Source organism: Sphaerodactylus townsendi, linkage group LG07 (assembly GCF_021028975.2).
Source record: "Sphaerodactylus townsendi isolate TG3544 linkage group LG07, MPM_Stown_v2.3, whole genome shotgun sequence".
NCBI lineage: Eukaryota > Metazoa > Chordata > Lepidosauria > Squamata > Sphaerodactylidae > Sphaerodactylus > Sphaerodactylus townsendi.
This window is the reverse complement of record NC_059431.1, coordinates 90,275,981-90,297,431: the sequence shown is the minus strand read 5'-3', so window position 1 is coordinate 90,297,431 and position 21,451 is coordinate 90,275,981.

The window sequence follows — 21,451 nt, the reverse complement described above, 5'->3', positions numbered from 1 at the left end:
TGTTCCTTTTTGGACTCCACCTTTTCTTCTGTCACAACCATGCCATTTGTAATGGTTTGCTATAGCAGTAATACCTTCATGGCAGCTAAATGGAAACTCCAAGTTCAGAGAAACCATACTTCCAAATACCAGTTGGAGGGACAAAGCAATACTTGGAGGCTTTGGCCTTTGTAGCCCTGTTGGACTTTCCAGGCCATATGAGTAATGCCCTTATAATAAGATGCTTAACAACACAGAGTATTGGTCATACCCAGCAGGGCTTCTTCATTTTATTTATTTATTTATATCTGGAAACCAGCATTACTTTGTGCCATATAACTTGTCTTTTTACATATGACCAGGTTCCATAGCAAAACCGGCACCTCAGAGCTTCCCAACCTCCCCCTCCCTTTTAAGTGTTGGCAGGCCAGGGTCTGTCCAAATTACACCTCAGTAACACCATCACTATGCAATTGGGAGCACACCCTCCACTCTCCCCTGTCTCACTTCCATGTACTGGTTTTCATTCAAGAGTGTGCCATGATGTCTAAATTGAAAGATCAGTTTACAACTACTACCCCTGAAAACCAGGATTTTTGGGTTCAGTGGACTTAGAGGGGAGTGGCTGCATTTGGGATTGGTAAAGTAATGATAGTGTAGTGTGTGTGTGTGTGTGTGTGTGTGTGTGTGTGTGAGAGAGAGAGAGAGAGAGAGAGAGAGAGAGAGAGAGAGAGGTGCTTCCTGTTCCTGTGGATAATTTTGGATTGAAAACCAGACCTGACTAATCTTGGATTATGTGTGAAGGGAAGGGTCAGCACTCAACATCCATGCTAGATAATAAAAGGGGGTAAAGAACAGTTGTAAAACAGAGTAAAACCAAAGGAGCTGTTGAACATGTGGTCACAATTTTTTTATTATTATATTGTGCACTTCCTCTGAGGTTCTTTGTGTGAGGTAAAAGGTCACACTTTCCTATTGTGTTTATTTCAGTATCCTTACAACAACCCTGTTAGGTTGAGAGATGGTGGCTGATGTTTGGTAATGCACAATAGGACAGCTGTGTTTAGTTCTGTGGGTCACAGTTTCTGTGGCCAGACTATAATACATGAGTCAGGTTGCCTGTCTTGAACAAGTTACTGTCTATCAGCTGAAATTATCTCAGAGGAGAGCTGAAACGGTAAAGTATCACTTAGAGCTTCTAGGTGTCTTCTTGTTCCCAAAACTAACACTTAGGCTTTTACAAAAGGTACTGATTGCTTCACAACTTCTCCTATCTTTATAACATAGTGAGGCATAAAAAAAAACCCCATATACATACCCAGGTTATCAAAACACCTGGTGGGCTGCCCTATATAGCTGGTGGCCTCAATGGGTTTCCAGTCCTATTAGTCTGCTGTGTAGCTTATTGTCTTTGAGTTGTTTACCCAGAAGGCTGCTTTTGTTCATGTGATGTAATTAATAAGACACAAAGGGCAAAATTATTGTGGACCCCTAAATCATTTAAAACTAATTCCCAGGGTATCATTAAGGTTCAGGCTCTAGAAAATAAAATCTGTGATAAAAATGAGAAATGCAAGTTAATTTACACTCATTAAACTATGATTTTAAACATATCATTACATTCAACAGAAGACAACCTTGCCGTAGCATCATTATGTAGTAAATACAATGTTGCTATTAGTCTGTACAATAAAATTTTATTAGCAAACAAATCAAGATAATAAATAGGCAGGAACACAAAGGACTCAGCAAGAGTCTCCTTTTGTTATGGTTAAACATTCCACAATGCTGCCATTGGCCATGATCATAATCCCCCCTCCTCTGTCTAAGGACACCGTACCTCTGAATGGGTCATTTAGATCTTATTTGGAGTTCATTTAATTGCAAATGAATGGAAAGCATTAAAGCATTATGATTCATTTACTTAGAAATGCAAGTGGAGCTGTTTTGCAATAATCTGGTTTTCTGTAGTCTAACAGCCACATTAGCCAAGGGTGGGTGTTATTGTTATTATTATTATTATTGCAAATGTGACAGTTTCTACTGCGATCAGTGCAATTATTTGCAATGTCATACCATATAATTTATAAATTAAGGGCATCATTATTTCAAATGAAAGTTTATTAACAAAGTTGATGGCTGACTATACTGACTTTGGAAATTTGTGGGTTTTTTTAAAATTTGGAAGAAAGGCAGCCCTAGAACAACGATAGTCTATAGAAAAATTGTGTGATGTGCAGGGAAAGAAATCCACAGCCAGTAATACAAAGGACTAGGGTTGGTCAATACTAAAAAAATTCGGTAAAATTCGGATTTGGGTATTTTGGGGCATAAAATGATTTGTATGCCCGAATCCGAATCATAGCCGATTCGGATATACCCGAAAATTCGGGTAAATCCGAAAAATTCGGGTCCGTTTTATTATTTTTTTGAATTTTTGGTGTTTTTACACGTTTTGGCCTGCAGATGGTGCAATTTTAAAGCTAGCAGCACTAAAATTTCAGGATATCATCTGGAGACTGTCCTGATAGTTCTCCCCAAGTTTGGTGCAGAAGTTTGGTTCAGGGGCAAAGTTATTGACCAGCCCTCAAAGGTGCCCCCATCCCCCCATTGTTTCCAATGGGAAGCTAACAGGAGATGGGAGGCTAACACTTTGAAGGTCCAATAACGTTGGACCCCCTGAACCAAACTTCACCAAACTTGGGGAGTATCATAGGGACAGTACATTTATGATACCCCGAAATTTCAGGATATCATCTGGAGACTGTCCTGATGGTTCTCCCCAAGTTTGGTGCAGTTTGGTTCAGGGGGCAAGTTATTGACCCTCAAAGAGGGAGTGCCCCATCCCCCCACTGTTTCCAATGGAAGCTAACAGGAGATGTAGGGGCTAAGCACTTTTGAAGGTCCGATATCGTTGGACCCCCTGAGGGTCCAAACTTCTCACCAAACTTGGGGAGTATCATAAGGGACAAAGTACATTTATATGATACCCCCTGAAATGTTGGGTGACAGTGGCCTCCTAAAGAGCTGCACCCCTTTCACAGTCAAATTCCAAAGGGAGAATTTCCCCAGATTCTTATTGCTCTGTAGTGGCTGGCTGGCTCCCATTGCAGCCAGCTAATAGGAAATTTATTTCTGTGGGAGAGGGGCTGTGGAAGGTGCAATATTTCTCATGGTAAAACCTTAACAAAACTTTCAGGAATTGTCTTCAGGAGAGTCTCTTCATGACACCATCCAGGTTTGAAAGGTGACCGTTGCTTCAAGGGGTTCAATGTTATGGGTGGTAGGGTCCATCTCCCACTGCCCCCATAAGCAAAATCCCTCAAACCTGGATGGTGATCATCCAAAGACTCTCCCTGAAGATACCTTGAACATTTTGTGACTGTACCTTGATAAATGTGCACCCCACAGCCCTCCCACAGAAATTTCCCATTGACTAGCAATGGCAGAAGTCACTGCAGAAAAAGAACCTTGGGCAAATTTTTAGGGGTGCCTGCAGAGGCGCGATTTTTTAGACATTATCCAGCACCATTGTAAATATCAGGAATTATCATCCCAGGAGACTGGTCACTGATGACACCCCCATAACAGAGAACTTGGGGCAGCTCTTGGTTTAGGGGGGCAAAGATTATGGACCCTCAAAGAATGGTATGCCACTCATCTTCTTAGCTCTCATTGGAAATAATGGGGGATAGAGGCCCCCCTTTGAGGGTCCATAACTTTGGCACAGCCCCTGAATTTCAAACTGCATCCAAGCACTTTGAGGGTGTCATCCCAGGACAGTCTCCTGATTGATACCCCGTGAAATTTGGTGCTACCCTAGCTTTAAAAATTCCGGTTTTCATGTTTCAACCGCTCCTGCACATGAAGCCTGCTGGAGTGAGAGTGAGGCCGGTGAAACACGCAAACCAGCAGCATTTTTTTAAAGCTAGTGACATTCAACTTTTCAGGGTAACATCAGGAGACTGTCCTGATGATACCCACAAAGGATTTGGTGCAGCTTGGTTCAGGGGAGCCAAAGTTATGGACTCTCAAAGGTGTAAGTCCCCCATCCCCTATCAGCTCCCATTGGAAACAATGGGGAATAGTTGCACCCCTTTGGAGGGGTCCGATACTCCGAACCAAACTGCACCAAACTTGGTGGGCAAACATCAGGACAGTCACCTGATGATGCTCCCCTGATAATTTGTTGCCAATACATCTCAAAAATGCGTCCCTTGTAGGCATTCTCAGGGGCTTGCTCAAAGATTCTTTATTCTCAGCAGTGATTCTGCTGTATTGCCGTCAATGGGGAATTTCTGGTAGAGGGCCGTGAGGCGCACATTTCTGTTGTATGGTCACATAGGGCTTTCAGGGTATCTTTCAGGAGAGTTTCTTGATGACACTATCCAGGTTTGGGAAATTTTGCTTCAGGGGGGTTTAATTCCATGGGACTCCAAAAAAGGGTAGGGCCCATCTCCCACTTCCCCCGGAAGTAAAAGTTCCCCAAACCTGGGATGAAGTCATCCAGAGACTCTCCTGAAGATAATTCCCTGAAAGTTTTGTGGGTTTACCATGAAAAATGTGCACTCCACAGCCCTCTCAGAAATTCCCTATTGACAGCAATGCAGCCAAGCCACTGCAGAACAAAGAATCTTGTGCAAGTTGCTGGGGGGGGCGGCAGGGAGGGCATTTGTAGATGTACAGGTACTAATATTTCAGTGTATCATTAGGAGATTCTGTCCTGATTTACTCTCCAGGTTTGGTGCAGTTTGGTTCAGGGGGGCCAAAGTTATGGACCCTCAAAAGGGTAGGCCTCATTTCCTTAGTTCCCATTGGAAAGGATGGGGGGTAGGGGCACCGCTTTTGGGGGTCCATAACTTCGTTCCCTAGAAACCAAACTGCAATTCAACTTGGAGAGTACCATCAGGACAGTCTCCTGATGATACCCTGAAAATTTGGTGCTGATATGTTTAAAAATGCCTCCCCTGCAGGCCAAAATGTGAAAAAAACACCAAAAAATAAAAACGCAATTCGGCTGGTGATCCGAATCCCATGGATTCGGATCTGTTAGGATTCGGACAGCTCAGATTCGGCCCCTGCTCGTCCGAATCCGTCCGAATCCGTGCAGATTCGGTAAAAATTCGGATTTGGACTGTCCGAATCTCCAACCCTACAAAGGACAGTTCAGCAAAAATTGACAGAAATCTTATGAAATTAATGAACGATTTAGGCAAGGCTGTCGAAGTCAATAAGCACCATTCAGCAGCATCCAGATGGGTAAGTATGATGGGAGAATTTCAGAGTGGAGAGTGTCAACACAGCATCACACACCCACATTTTGTTCATACTCTTTTATTGGGTAAGGTTGGATTCTGGAATAGCAGAGGTGGAAATTCTGGGAAGGCTAATTCGACATGAACTTCAAGATCTCCTTACAGTTAAATTGAACAATATATTTAACAAAAAGCCTACAAATTTAATGTGGAATGCCTGTTACTAGCATGCATCAATAACTGACTTTTACCCTACCACTCCAATAAGCACTGTGTTCCTTTCCTTCAGCCTAAGGAGGCTTCCTCTAAGAGCCCCTTAGTTTGGAGGAAGGTTCTTAGGTTTCTCTAGATTGAGGAGACAATGGGCAGTATATGTCAAGCTGGAAGATACTGCTCACTATGTGGAAGTTTCCTCACAGAAGACACGCCTAATCTAACACAAACAAAGGGAGAATCTTGACTAGGCACTGGCTTCCAACACCTGGACCAGAAAAGCAAATATTGTTCTTAATCTGAATTGCAATATGAACTTCTTCCAGATTCTGCTTTCCCATTAGAATTGCACAAGCAAACTATGCGTTGGTTTCTTTCCCCAGTGTAAATAATGAGACAATAACAGGTGATGCCTGTGGGGTTTTGAGAAACTCACATATATTTTCCTATGCTTGGCCCTGAGAGAGGCATGCCGTACTTCAGATGTACAGTCTGAACTCATCATAATTTCATTTCCCATGCAAGACTGTCACAAGCACACACTTCACAGGGTAGGATACAGCAACCACTTTAGGTGTGGACACTTGAATTCTTGTCCCTTTGAATGTCGAAGTTCTCCTCAGTTTCAATGGTCAATTTGCCATCCATCCATCATATTTGAATGCCATACCCTTCCTCCAAAGGCAGAGAGTTTTACTTCCATCATTTTACCCTCACAACTATGTGAGATGGTTGAACGAAAATGTAATTGGCCTGAAGTTATCCAACTGATGGGGATTTTAAACCTGGACCCTAGGCACCATGTGGGTCTTCATGTGTGGGGAACTCTTTGAGAGAAAATAAGTCTAAAGTGCCCTCATCATGACCCCAGGAGGGTCTTCACATGTGGGGAAAACTTTGAGAAATAAAAGTCTAAAATGCATTTGGGAACCTATATAAATGTAGTAAATCATAGCAAGCAAAAATAATGCATAACAGTAACTTGTGAATCCTTCTCCATGAATGACATGGAGAAGTGTGGGAGTCAACACCCAGTGGGTTTCTATGTTACAGGACACCAAAATTTGATCTATAAACCAGGACACAACTCTTATTGCAATTTATTTTTAAAAAATTAGCCTTTGGGGTGGGGGCGACTGTTTATAAGTCTAAAAAATTCACTGTTCCTTTCAATAAAATTAAGTTTGCTTGAAATGGAAAAAGAAAAATCACTCTAGAGTGATAAACAATTTGCATTAAACTCCTTTACAGAGCCAGAAGAAAATCTGTATAAAAGCAGACAGAGACAAATGAGCATCGATGATAAAACATATTGGAAATTATTCCAGATTCTGCACAGAGTCGTTACTCATAGCTGCAAGAGTTACAGATGTGGCATATGCCAGAAAATGGAGAGGGGGGGGGGACACAAGAAACACTGAGGCAAACAGATGCGATTCCAGTCTGTGGTCCATTAAAGACCTCAAAAGTTCCTTGCAGGTTCACTGCCACAAGGTGAAGACAGTTATAACATTGGGATGTGTTGTTAGAGTGATTTCCCTCATACCATCATGGCTCTGTAGTTTCAAGTCAGCCTTGAAATTGGGATGATCTGCCAAACATAATAAAGGTGCAGCTCTCTTATCTCCTTACAGTTTTTAATTACCAGAATTTTTTTGTTTCATAGGAAACACACGCATTTCACTGATTTTGAGGAATAATGTTTAAATTGACTTTAGAAACAGTTAAAAGATATGTGAGGAACCTGGGACTATTTTTTAAAGTGGCATGTATGCCTTTTTTTGCATACTAGAGTTATCCCAGACTTCTAAAAATGGCAACAGTTAGCAAAATGGAGGAGGGATCCCTACAAGAGTAGGATCTTAACCAAGAAAGGCCTCCAAGCATATTTAAGATATTATTTATTTCATTTATACTCCTTTCTTCTCAGTGGGGTCCCAAAGCAGTTTACCCTATGCTCTTCTCCTCCCTTTTATCTCATAAACACCCTGTGAGGTAGGGTTTTCTGGCATGGCCTGACAACTGGCAAGGGCATGGGGTGAGGATGGGGACATGGGGATTCTGTTGGGTTACACCATAATGTTACTTCCTCTACGTAGCAACTCTGAACTTCCTTGATGGTCTCCCATCCAAATAGCAACCAGGCCTGCCCCTGCTTAGTTTCTGGGATCTGGCAAGATCAGGGAATCAAATTTTTAGTGGGGTTTTAATATTTACTTCAGGAATTTGTAATAGGCTCTTGCAAATGACAAAGACTTCCTTAAACAATTAGCTTTTCGTCTGTCACTATAACAGAATGTTAGCTCACCCCTCACCCCCCACATTGCTGAAATATGGATCTCATTTCATTTTTTTGTACAACTGTATTGGCAAAAACCAATTCTCATATTTGTGTGTGTAGGTAGCAGAGTGTCCACCCTAAAAGCAGGCCTAAGGCAAAAGGTCTGTTTGCAAGATTAAATCAGTGAATGAGTTACTCCAGGCAATAGGAGCTGGAAGCCTCATGGACCATGGACATATCTTGATTACCACACCTCGCTAAGCTGTTGTGATACAATGGATTCCACAGAACTCCTTGTTACTAGACGTTATATCTGATGTGCTTTTGAGAAGCCATTTCCTCAATAATTGCTCCTTCCCTGCATTTCCTCTACCTCTAGATATGATTTCCCTAACAATCAATCCCTTCCTGATCCAATCAAAGCCTCAGCCAAATTGAATACCTGGGCAGAGTCTTTTAGAAGTCTCTCTGAATAAAGCCATTCAGGGCTACTGATGTAATTAAGGAAGCAATTGGCTCTATTATCCTGGGACTTAGAAACAATAGATGAGCCCTTAATTAGCTCAGCCCTGCAATCCCAGCATGAAAATCCAGAAAATCCAGGAATAGAAATTTACAGGAATAAAAACTTACTAGCTCCAGCCCCAAACTGCTCACAGGGGTATAAAAATACAGTGCACCCCAAGTTCCACATTCTTAATGCTGCTGAGGCTGGCTCTACTCTAGCGTTAGCTGGCTAGCCAGCCAGCTCATGCTGCTGGCTCAAGTTCTCAATGCTGGTTCTCAATGCTGGCTCAAGCCCTCCAGGCTGGCTTCAGCTGCTGCTGGCTTGAGCTGCTGATGGCCCCCACTCTCCATGCTGGCATAGGAATCCCTGCCTTCTTCCAAAACTACTTCAGCTGAATTTAGGTAACGTATAAGTCCCCTGCTCCCCCTTTCAACCTATCATCCAAACCTATCTTTTTCCTCCCTGCTTATATCACTTAGGAACTGTATGTATGCTTCTCCATGTCTTACTGTGTGATTGTTTGCAACCAAAATTTATATAAAAAATTTAAACTACAATTTGGTCTCTTTTGCATTCTCTGGTATAGCTGTCTGGTATAGCTGTCTAAAAGATCCCACCTAGCCTGCCTCTCGCACTGCCAAGCTGAGTTATTTCCCCATTGCTACTTTTAAAAGGTTCTCATACTGTTAAGCTAGGTAACAAGAAGTACTAATCAAAAAATAAGTTTTGTGTTTACAAGGGAAACTTTATTCCTTTCAGCAGAGCTGTGACTATATACACTGTACCCCTTGGTTTAAATTCAGGGATTCCACAGAATAACTTGGAAGAAACTATTGATAAAGACTGATTCTACCTTATTTACAAGTACAAATCCCCCTCATTTCAGGAAAAGCTGTATGCTTTAAATTGGTGGACAGCACTGAAAGACATAAGGCCAGAGAAGGAGTTGAAACACAGTGTTTCTTCCCACTGGCATTTAAAGAAGTTTCTTCTGGTCACTGAATGACTATAACCGTTAATGTCGATCCCCAGTCTAGCTTGAAAAGTTGCTACCTTAAACTGAGCAGAAGTAACAGAGCAAATCTTCATCTGACCTTTAATAATGCAACCGGCAAGTGTATCAGGAAGAATACTAATTTATACAGGGGCAGGGGGAGGAGAATGAAGAAGTCCTTTCAGGCTAACGAAAAAGTCAATAGCCTCATGGTATTTCATTAGATCTGTATTATTCCATTCCATGAATCACAGAGTACAACAAAAGAGCAAAAGAAATGTTTATGGCAAGCTTTTCTTTCTGGACTCAGAATGGCACAAATCTGTTTCCTTTTGGCAGGAGGTGACAAGAGTGGAAGTATGAGGTATGGGAATAAATTGGTATCAACTGAATTTCCTGAGGCAGCAGGGAAGGTTATGTTTACCTGGGCAGTGGGTTGGAAGAGGTAACAGTGAGTATATGAAGTAGCTGTCCGGGGAGAGTGACATATGTATCATTAGACTTGAAACTGGGAGTTAAGTTGCAGTTCAAGTCCTTTGACCTGTGTCAGGTTCTGAGGCATGAAAGCATCCCTTTGCCCTTTTCAGTTCAACAACCTGAAGTTAATCTCCAACAGTTCTGAAGAACCATGTGCTATTGTACAGAAATAAACGTTTTTTTTATCAGCTTCCCCTGTGCCAGTAAGGGTACTTTTCTGTAAATTTCTTCTTTTATAGAAACATGACTTGAAATCAACTTTTTTAAATGTATACAGCAATAGCAGTAATTCAGGAGTAGTGAGTCAAAGGTGGTAACTACATCAACGTAATGTTTTGTCATCAGTGCAAAATGACAAAGCACTTACACTTAAATGAGATGAAGTGAGTCAAACGAAAGGAGATGGTAGACACAAAGGTAAAAAATGAATGCAAACAAATGCAGTTCTGTGTTTATGTTGGGCAGTGGTGAAGCGCCAACGGAGACATCCAGGGCGGCTTGTCCCGGGTGCGCCCCTGCCAGGTCACAAAAATGCCCCCCACGCAAAGGCAGGGAAACCCTTCTGCCCCAGGGAGCAGGCTCCGTAGGGCAGAGGGGGAAAGGAACTGGCACCCTGCTTGGTGCCAGCGGCTCTCACTCCATGGGAGCCGGGGGCGCCAAACAGGGAACCCCCTCTGCACCACGGAGGAGGCAACCGCCTCCTCCATAGGGCAGAGGGGGGAATGGAAATGGTGCCCCGCTTGGTGCCGCTGCAGGCGCAAAGCGGGAACCCCCCTCTGCCCTATGGCCGCCTCCTCCGTAGGGCAGAGGGGGGAGTGGAAATGGCGCCCTGCTTGGTGCCACCGACGGCGCCAAGTGGGAACCCCCCTCTGCCCTACGGAGGAGGTGGCTGCCTCCTCCGTAGGGTAGAGGGGAGAATGGAAGTGTTGCCCCGCTTTGTGCCTCCGGCTCTCACTCTCTGGAAGCTGGTAGCCCTTAGCAGGGAAATCCCCCTTTGCCCTACCAGAGGCTGGTATTCCATGGGGCAGAGGGGGGATGGATGGCGGCCTCTGTGTTTCTGCACCCCCATGGGTGCCGTGCCACCTCCACTCACCATCATACAGGATAAGGTAAGTGGTGGTGCGGGGGCAGCACAGCGGCCATGGCGGGTCGGAAAACGCGGAGAATGTCCCGGGTGCAGCTTTGCCCAGCTACACCTCTGATGTTGGGAAACTATGTATTTATTTTATTAATTCATTTATACTTCACCTTTTCTCCTCAAGAGCTGTTTCCATCAGAGGAAGGCTCCTCTGCCTGGAGGAAAGCTTCAGACTTAGCTGAGCACAGTGCAAGTCCATAGGTTAACAAGTATAAGAAAAAGAGGGCATCATAGGGTCATAAGTACTTTGTCCTCAACAGGGGCATATCTAGGGAAATTGGTGCCCAGGGCAAGCACTGAAAAGTTGTGTCCCCCTACCCTATTCCAACCTAAGAAACCTGCCACCTCTCCCTCCTGCTTGGGCTTCTACCTACTTGCCTCTCCTCAGGCAGTCTCTGCTTCTCACCAGGGGCTTTTATAGGCTCCCGGCAAACTCCATGCCCCTCGCAGATGTCACTGATGGGAGAGGTGCCAAGGAAGAGGTTTCCAGATGAGCACTATGCTCTGAGTCGGCTGGAGGGTTGGAGGGGGGCGGGGAGAGTGGCATGGGGAGGCAGCAGATGGATTGATGCAGACCAACCTCCCGATGGAAGCAGTGGAGTTCGGAGACTGCCCAGGGGAGATCCTGGAGCCAAAACCAACCGAGCCTGCAGAAATGCAACTCACTGGATGGGAAAGCGGAGGTCACCTGACCACTCTCAACCCAGCCTACCTTAAAGGGTCATCATGAGGCTAACTCCTGGGGGTGGAGAATATTCTTCTGGGCTGCATGGCTGGATTAGGCTGTGGGGGCACTGTATTTCAGTAGTTCCAGCCTTTTCTGACAGCCCATTTCCAGAAGGTTCTGTTAGAGTATTTGGCATCCATGCATGCTTGAGTTTTGTAGGAGCAATACCAGTTGCACCTTGAGATAATGCTGAGCAGCTAGCTAATTGAAGTGACCTTTGCCAGCTGCTTAATTGGGGCTTGGCTTCTACATTCCTGCTACCTACTGCTATTATTGCTACCCCTCTCTCTATTCATGCACATTATTGTGTATGATTCTTCTTCCTAATATCGCTGTGTACGTTTTATGCCAGTGCTTATGCACTCAAGTTTTTTACTGCTTTCTTTTGTATATATGTTTTGTAGCCTGCTTTATCTTTTTAAACTCTATATAAAAAGAAGTAACTTTCTTAACAACTCTACTGCATTTATTATTCAACTCTGCTTAGAATAGGTTATGTGAGCAAGCCTTCTAGCAGGTTTTGCACCCAGGTTCTATCAGGTCTGATGCCTTGGCCATTAGTCTAAGGTATCCCTCAGGGTTATATTCTATCCCCCATGATATTTCACATCTATATGAAATCACTGTGAGAGATTGCCTGGAGGAATGAATGCAATGTCATCAGTATGTGGATACCCAGCTCTTACTCTCATTTCCTTAAGGAGATAGGAAAGATATGGAGACCCTGAACCAGTGCCGGGGATCAGTAATGGACTGGTTAAGCTGAAGCTTAATCTCGACGAGGTGTTACTGGTTGATTGTGGGACAAAACAGGGGATAGGAAACTTACCTGTGTTGGATGGAGCAGCACTTGCCCTTAAGGCACAGATTCATAGTTTGGGGGTACTCCTGGATCTGTTGCTGAGCTTGGATGAGCCGGGTTTTGGGTGAGTGGAGTTGTGTCAAAAACAAAATGTCTTCAGCTTGTTGCATCCCAGTGCAATGCACCAACATTTTTCTGAATCTGTGCTACAATGACATATGCCTTTATCACATCTCTTTTGGACTACTGTAATGTGCTCTAGGTGGGGCTGCCTTTGAAGAGTGTCCACAACTGCACAAACAACATGCAGTAGCTAGACTGCTGACAGGAGCGTGTTTCATGGACCATGTGGCCCCACTATTGCAACAACTATTTGAGCTTCTAGTGCACTTTTTAGCCCAGTTCAAAGTGTAGGGTAATTAGTGAAAATAAACACAACCGCACAAATGATGTAAATCAAGAATATATTACACTAGGGTTGAAAGTGATGGCATTTTGAATACTAAGATGTGCAAAGGCTGAACAAGGTTTGAGCATTCATATGTTGAAATGGCTGGAAGCTGTTTGGTGATATGCTCACCCATTCATATTTACACTAGCATGCAGTCCAGTCCTTGAACCTTCCTTGACTTCATACAGCAAGATTCAGTATTTGTGAGCCTGTCTTACTGCAGACCAAGATGATCAGATTGAACAAACAGAACTTTTTAGTGATGACCAACAGGGTTTCGGCTCCAGTCACTGTTAATTAATTGAGCACAGACAGTGATCTGACTCATCTCACCTGGTCAGTTACAATTGCTGAAGGTAAGTTCCTTTCCTGAAGGGAAAAAGGATAGAGGTGAGTCCAGCCAATCCGAAACAGAGAGGGATTTTATAGCTTATGCAAAACAAGGTAACTAACCTCTACCCAATTCTTTTTGAACAAGGTTCCCTGGAGAGACCTGTGCTCTTTACCATTGATTTGTGATGCTGATATATGCCCTGGGAGTACATACAATCATTTCTTTGTCTCTCTTTTTTCATTGTTTTTGTTTTGTTTTGTTTTCAGACAGCATTTGAAAGGGCAACAACTAGAGCGCCTGTCCCCTGGAGTATTAATAGGCAACTGGAACCTTCTGGGTTTACCTCACCCACCTGCTAAGAAGGATAATGTAACGGAAGAGAAAGCAATAGACTGAGGAACGCCTGTGGAGGCAAATGACAGCTAGAAGTAATTGTGTTTTACATGCCAAAGAGCTGCAGTTGGTAGACTTCTTGCCACAGGTTCAAAGTGGAGTGCAAAACCAAGCTATAGACACAGTAGTCCTACAATACTTTCTGTTTAAGTAAATATTTAAAGTTGCTGGCTTTGACCAATGAATGATTAAATTGGGCCCTGTATACATCAGAGCTATTATTTTTCAATGTGTGGTCTTTTTAAAAGTAAGCAATCATTAAAGGAAGAAGAAAGCAAGTAGCAAATGTGTGCCTAAGAAAATAAAGCAGGTGTGAGGGTGTAATTAGAAAAATAAGTAAGACATGTGGGGACCCATAAGAAACTTGTGGGGAAGGAACATTGCCCCCACCTTTATTTCATCCCCTCCCCCTACTTCTCTGCCTCTCACTTTCCATCCTGCCAACCCTTCCCTTTTTGCTCCCTTACTGCACTTCTCCCTTTCAGCCACTCTACCCCAGCTCTCTTTCTTTCTGCCCACATACCCTGTTCTCTCTTTCTGCCCCACCCTAGGTCCCTCTCTATCTCTCTGCCCCCTACCCAAATCCTTTTCTGCCCACCTATCTCAGCTCTCTTTCTCTTTTGCTGCTTCTATGGCAGCTCCCTTTTTTTCTCTCTTTGCCCCCAAACTAAATTCTGTTTCTGCATCACTACCCCAACTGCCTATCTCCACACCTACTCTAGCTTTTTCCTTCCCCATACCCCCAGTTCTCTTTTTTCTTTCTTTTTGCCCCACTACCCCACTTTTTTCTGTCCCTGATAGCAGCTCTCTTTCTTTCTCTTTCACCCCCACTACACAATCCTCTCTGCCTCGCCTTAACCAGTGGTGTAGTGGCTAAGAGAAGTCAACTATAATAGGGAGAACCAGGTTTGATTCCCCAGTCCTCCACATGAAGCCTGCTGGGTAACCCTGGGCTAGTCATAGTTCTGTCAGAAGTCTCTCAGCCCCACCTGTCTCACAAGGTCTTGGGCAGGGCAAGGGAAGGAGTTTGTAAACTGTTTTGAGACTCCTTAAAAGTAGAGAAAAAGTGAGGTATAAAAACCAACTCTTCCTCTTTTTCTCCCTCCCAATTTTTGTCTCGTGTTTTTTTTCCAGATGTTACAGTTGCACACACTGACAGGCTAGCAAACACATGTAGAAACTTATATTATTCCTGATCACCATATTGTGTGCATATTTATTTTGTGTGTACAGTGCCAGTGTGTGCCATGTGATTGCCAGATTTGTCAGGGTCTGTGTTCATAGCATCTGCCTGTGTGAGTTCTAGGGGGTTCAATCAGGAATAGAACTTGTAAGACAATGTAAATTAAATAAATATTATTTAAGTCATAATGTACAGAGCAACACAACATAATTTATATAACTATACACACAGATGTAATGGAGAACAGGAAGAAGAAGAAGAAGAGTTTGGATTTATATCCCCCCTTTCTCTCCTGCAGGAGAGTCAAAGGGGCTTACAATCTCCTTGCCCTTCCCCCCTCACAACAAACACCCTGTGAGGTGGGTGGGGCTGAGAGAGCTCCGAGAAGCTGTGACTAGCCCAAGGTCACCCAGCTGGTGTGTGTGGGAGTGTACAGGCTAATCTGAATTCCCCAGATAAGCCTCCACAGCTCAGGTGGCAGAGCTGGGAATCAAACCCGGTTACTCCAGATTAGATACACAAGCTCTTAACCTCCTACGCAACTTGCAACATGTAACGTATCTGAATTCAGTTAAGCAACTGGTTCTTGCTTCATACAGAGTCTAACTTTTCTGGTTCACCCAGGACCAGAGTAGGGATGCCAGCCTCCAAGTGGGACCTGGGGAGAGCCTGGAATTACAGCTTATCTCCAGACTACAGAGTTTTCCAACCTGAATCCAGCAACCCTGTCCCCTGCCCCCATCCCCTGCTGGTGGTAAGGAGGGACATGGCAAGTTTAGGCCAGAGTCTTTCTCTGAAAGTTTTTCAGAGTGAAGTCCTCTTAGAAAAAGGAACCAACTGGACCTCACAGAAATCGGGCTCCAGCTTGCAAAATATAGCCCTAACACAAGGTGGTAAGAGCCAAAGAAATTGTATCCTGCTCCCCATCAATAGACTTCCTTGACAGCTAACCTCCATTCACTAACTCCACCCATTCCAGACAAAACCAACTCGAGTTCCATTCACATATTCCAAGGTTGCACGCACGTGTTAATTATGCACATTATTGCTGTTCATCCAACATAGTGACCATGAATTTCAGAAGGATCACAGGTGAGGTGCGCTTGTGATCTATGGAAAAGTTATTCCCTGCTGTTCTCTGCCATAGCAGAAATCTCAGTGGCCCTTTCCGCATGGGCCAAAAAAGCGGCGGCCGCTGGGGGGGGGCGGTGGCATTAAAAGCGTGTCGCCCCCCAGGCCGCCGTTTGGCGGCGCTGCCTGCGCCCAGCAGCGCCCGACCTGACTTCGCTCCCCCTCCCCCAGGGGCGATCAGGCGCTAAAAAACAACCTTTTCCACCCCAAGGGTTGTTGTTGTTGAAGGCGTCTTCCGGTGGCTCGGTCACGAACCCCTCACCGCCCGGGGAATGCTCGCTGTCTCCCTGCCCGATCCACTCCACCTTGTCCCGTCATAGGTAAACTGCTGGCCGTGAAGCCCCATACGCTTGTCCTCCACGACCCCTGATGAGGTGAGGAGGGCAGCTTTATCAGGCTTCGAACCAGCTGAAGTGCAGACTAAGGACAAATTGAGTGATGTACGAAAGGCAGAAGAGGCGGCTCCGTGTGGAGCCGCCTGCCGTTTGCCGGCCTCTGCTGAGGCCGCCCGCATGCGTGCATGAGAATGGCCTTCGCCTCCACGCCGGCGGAATTCTTGCCGGCGTGGAGGCGACAGGGAGGCCGTGCGGAAACGGCCAGTGTCTTACAATTGCCCTCCATTCCCCCACCCCAAACAGGCACCTGGTGAAGTAGGTGGAGAGGAGAAAGTTCTGAGAGAGCTGTGACTGATCCAAAGTCATCCTGGGAGCCTCATGCAGAGGAGTGTGGAATCAAACTAGGTTCTCCATATTAGAGTCTACTGCTCTTAACCACTACACCATGCTGGTGCTCACGGTTGGTAGGCCAGTGTGACCCCAGTGTAGTCAATAATGGCCTCATTCTCTTTTCCCAAGCCTGCCAAGATTGCACAGTGCAGTTCCTTTATCTACATTCACATCATTATCTCAATTGCTGGCTTAAGATCTTTAAATTCTGGTGGCTTAATAATTTAAACATACCCATACATACAATTCCTTAACTGAAAGTTCTCATTGATCCAGACAGTCATTAAATAAAATATTAACATTATTTTATCAAAGGAATTGTACTCCACCAAGGGATACTTCAGGCCAAACCAAAGTGATAAACCCATTCACAGCAAACATCATGATTAGGGTGTTGTGGATTTTCTGGGTTGTATGGCCGTGTTCCAGTAGTATTTTCTCCTGATGTTTTGTCTGCATCTATGGCTGGCATATGCAGAGGAATGGATGAATGGATGAATAAACTGACAGAATATTCAACAATGGCAAAGTTGACATCTTTAGAACACAACAGACCATGTACAGAGTATGGAAAGATCGAAGGTCTTCTTGGATTATATAAATCAAGGACTTGGATAAATAAGGATAATAAGGGTTATAAATATAAGAACAAACTGTTGAATTCAATTTTGAAATTTTGCTGAATTCTGACAATTTGGCTGGAATTTAAGATGTTCAAAGATAACAATTGATGTAAGCAGGCTTTACATATTATGCAAATTGTAATGAATTTTAATTTTATGAAAAACAAAAACTTTATTAATAGCCCCATACATGAGTTCAGGCAGCCAGCCACAGCACCGCAGCCGCACCACTCAACTGCTCTCAAAGGGGTTTCCTGGCAGCATGGGGAGGCTCCACAAGCATGACAGCCTCACTGCCACTGAGAAGCCCCCTTCGCGAACAATACACTTATGCCACCCAAAAGGGTCATGTAAGTCACACTTCACAACTGCTGGAGTAATATTACAGATGGCTGGGAGGGAGCCGACTAATGTCAGCTCTTCCCCAGTCATGCCCCTGGCCCACCCTAGCTACAGTACCACCAGTGGAGGAGGCTCAAGGACACTGCTGCAGTGTCCTGCACTGTACCCCACCACCAGGGAGGGCAGTGGCGGCTGCACAGTGGCAGTTTCTTCCCTCTGTCGGAGTAAGTGCCCTGGAGTGGGCAAATCTGCAGGCCCACCCACCCTGCCTCTCCCATGAGTGGATTCAGGGGCCCCCTTTGGATGGGTCTCTAAGACAAAAAGAACAATGGGATCTAATCTGTACAACTAGTTTTGATTCCTCACTCCTCCACATAAGTGGCAGACTCTAATCTGGTGAACCCGGTATGTTTTCCCACTCCTACACATGAAGCCTGCTGGATGACCTTGCGCTGGTCACAATTCTCTTTGACCTCTTTCAGCTTCACTTACCTCACAAGGTGTCTGTTGTGGGGACAGGAAGGCAAGATTATTGTAACTGCTTTGGACTCCTTAAAGGTAGAAAAAACTGGGGTATAAAAACCAACTCTTCTTCTCCTCTCCCACCTTCTACCACAGCCCCCTCTCTGCCTGCTTCTGAGGACATCTGCCCCCCTCACCTCCAAATTCAGCCTAATTGATGTTCTAGGATTTACCAGTCTCAGTGGTTTTATCATTAAAGCTGGCAAAATCCTAGAGCATCAGTAATATCACTTCCAAATTTTAGCTGGAAATAATGTCAACATGTATATTATGATCTGTGCTTCCATGTGGAAACTCAGAGCAGATTCAGCTACCTGCATACCTCTGGGTCTTTTGGTCTGGCAACTGAAGAACCAAATACAGTTCCAAAGATTTGAAGATGTAATACTTTTCTGGAAATAATTCCCTAAAACACAATTTAAAGTCAGATCCATTTTACATACCCAGGATTCTTGTATTCGACAATTTATTCAAATAAAAATACATTTCCACTATGTTCTCAAGGGAGTCCTGCCTACAAAAGACTGTTTTAAAAACCCTGTTAGAATGCAGATTTAAATCAGAGAAAACAATAAAAAGCAAGAGGAACTAGGGGAATAAAACTTTTTCAACTTGGCTTAATTTGCAGATCTGTCAAACTTCTTGTACTTGCAGGCATGTTTGCAAGGAATACAAATAAGGTGTCTTACATGAAGCATTTAATATGGTAATATGGTAATTCCAAAGATGCAAGCTGGTGTGTTTCAAAATTAAAAGAACAATTTATATTACGTTAAAGATCAACATGAAATGTGTCTGATTATTTTTCCAAATAAATCTCCCTCTGTGTTCTACAACATGCTGACTGTTAATTAAAACAATCCTCTTTGCTTAAAAGGAAGCACAGGATCTATGTGCAAAAAAGCATTACCCCATTTTTGGTTCTCATTTAACCTCATTCTAGCTAAGACCAGCGAGCCCTTTAAGTTGTCTGTATTTCTCCCCGAAGGTTTCACTGATTTTCTTGGTGAGCCCTCTCAGAGGGATCTACTCCAGACAACTTATATATTTGCAACCCTGTTTTCCCATACAGATGGCTAACTTTTTGTGATTAAAACCAGTCTAAAATCAGTCTTAAAAGGTTGCATGGTCCTGACATGACCAAACAGGAAATGGGGGAAATCCAGCATTTTAACTGTGCTGCCTTCAGAACCAAAAATCAAGCCCTTGCAGAAGGAGACCAATAGAAGGGGTTAGGTCCTTTGGTTTTTAATACCTATGAGGTATTTGAACCGTATAGATAAATAAGGTTTGGAAGTGGGGCCAAAAACAAAGTGCAGTCACAAACACAGGGAAGGGAAAAAACTTTCTAGGAAATGGACAGCACTTTTTGCTATTTCACACAGTAAAATACAGCTGCAAAGTGCATTGAAAGTGGATTGAAAGTACATTATTCTGCATGTGCGGAAAGGGGCCAGAGAGATACCTCCTCCCTTTGTTAGTCAGCTGCTTGTTTCACCAATCAAAGCACATGTCAGTTTACCCAGTCAAGTGCTGTCCATTTCCTAGAAAGTTTTTTCCCTTCCCTGTGTTTGTGACTGCACTTTGTTTTTGGCCCCACTTCCAAACCTTATTTATCTATACGGTTCAAATACCTCATAGGTATTAAAAACCATCATTATGACCAAGGAAAATGTTGCTCCTAGAAAGCCAGAGAACAGCAAATGGAGAAGCAAATATGAGCCAATGGCCCCTTCCGCACACGCAAAATAATGTGTTTTCAAACCACTTTCACAACTGTTTGCACGTGGATTTTGCCATTCCGCACAGCTTCAAAGAGCACTGAAAGCAGTTTGAAAGTGCATTATTCTGCATGTGCGGAATGAGCCAATGTTTCAGAATTGTCAAACATATCTAAACAATCCTCTATGGCAAGATTTGTATGTAACACCATTGATTAATAAAATCCCTGTCGCATATATGTGGAGACAATTTTTTCTCAGTCTTCCTTCTCTCTGACCTTCTTGAACTCTTAAGTAGACGGCCAGAGTTAATGCTCAGATGCAAATATTACTTACTGTCATTAATATTCCAATTTGGAGAATGTATAATAACACTGATGGTATGTTTGATTTATCTCCCAGTTTTCTGACTGCTCATCCACACTTGAAAAACTGCCAAATTTTATAACATTTTTATACTCTAGACATTTTAAAAATCTGATAACTTCAGGCCCTATTTTCTGGCTGTACATGTGTCTGGAAAAAGGTCATTTTTATAGAAAGCTGCTTTTTTGAATAACAGCACATTTTCAGAAGGACTCTATATGCACCCAAGAAAGAACAATCCACAATTTAGAGTAATGTTAGAACACAAACCATAAAATCAGTCCTCCAACAGTGAAAAGGTTATCCCAATAATAAAGCCCAATTAAATATAATGAAAAGCTATTCCCATTCACCTAATTTATGCCCTTTATGAACATAACATCTTCCTCAATAAACTTCCCTTAAGATGAGCTACATTATTATTAAAAGTAATCCCGTTGACTTGATAAGCAGATGGTGAGAGATTTGCAACCTTGGAGAAATATTCCTTTCAAAACAAAATTAAAATTACCATTTCTGGAGACTCATACATCTCTATACTTGACAGGTTGCAACTTTACATAACAAAAACTAACATCAAACTATGTCAAACAGTTATAAACACTGCCAGCAATAAGAGCATTTACCTAGATTGATTTTGTACCATTTTTATCAAAAGTTATTTTTTTCTAGTGATTCCAATTAATAGAGACAGATGGTTACATCTCCAAGAGAAAGGTGAAACACAAAGTATTGTCTATCTTACATCACTGGTGTTTCAACTACCCTCAAACGTTACAGCTCTACACATGAGAAGATGTTGCGAGTTCCCAAAGCCATTTGGGTAAACATGGAGTGAGATGGGATTGTGGGACTGTTGAGTGAATTGCAATCCAAACATAGAACTGTGTGCAAAACTGGATCACACTAATTCTCTATGTCTCATACAGACACAAAAAAGCGTGCAAAAATAGTCCCTGCTGGAACTGCTAAGACAACAAACAATGGACTGAGACAACAAACAATGGACTGATTTAGAACAGTGTACTCACCGTGTGGCTCATGGAGATCAGCATTCACAGTGGCCATCAACCAGAACAGCAGCATTCATTTCCATCCCCAGTGTGAGGTCTATCCATCAAGCAGGCTTCAGGCTTGCAGCTTGCCTTTCATTTGGCAGCACCTATTTCAAAGTGCAAACCACCTGCCAGCCGCAAGCCTCACTAGTCAAGGCCCTTGTCCACTTTCCTGAAACATGAAGCAGGTGCCAATTAAGGAACAGTGCTCAAAAAAGCCATGAGTGTCTC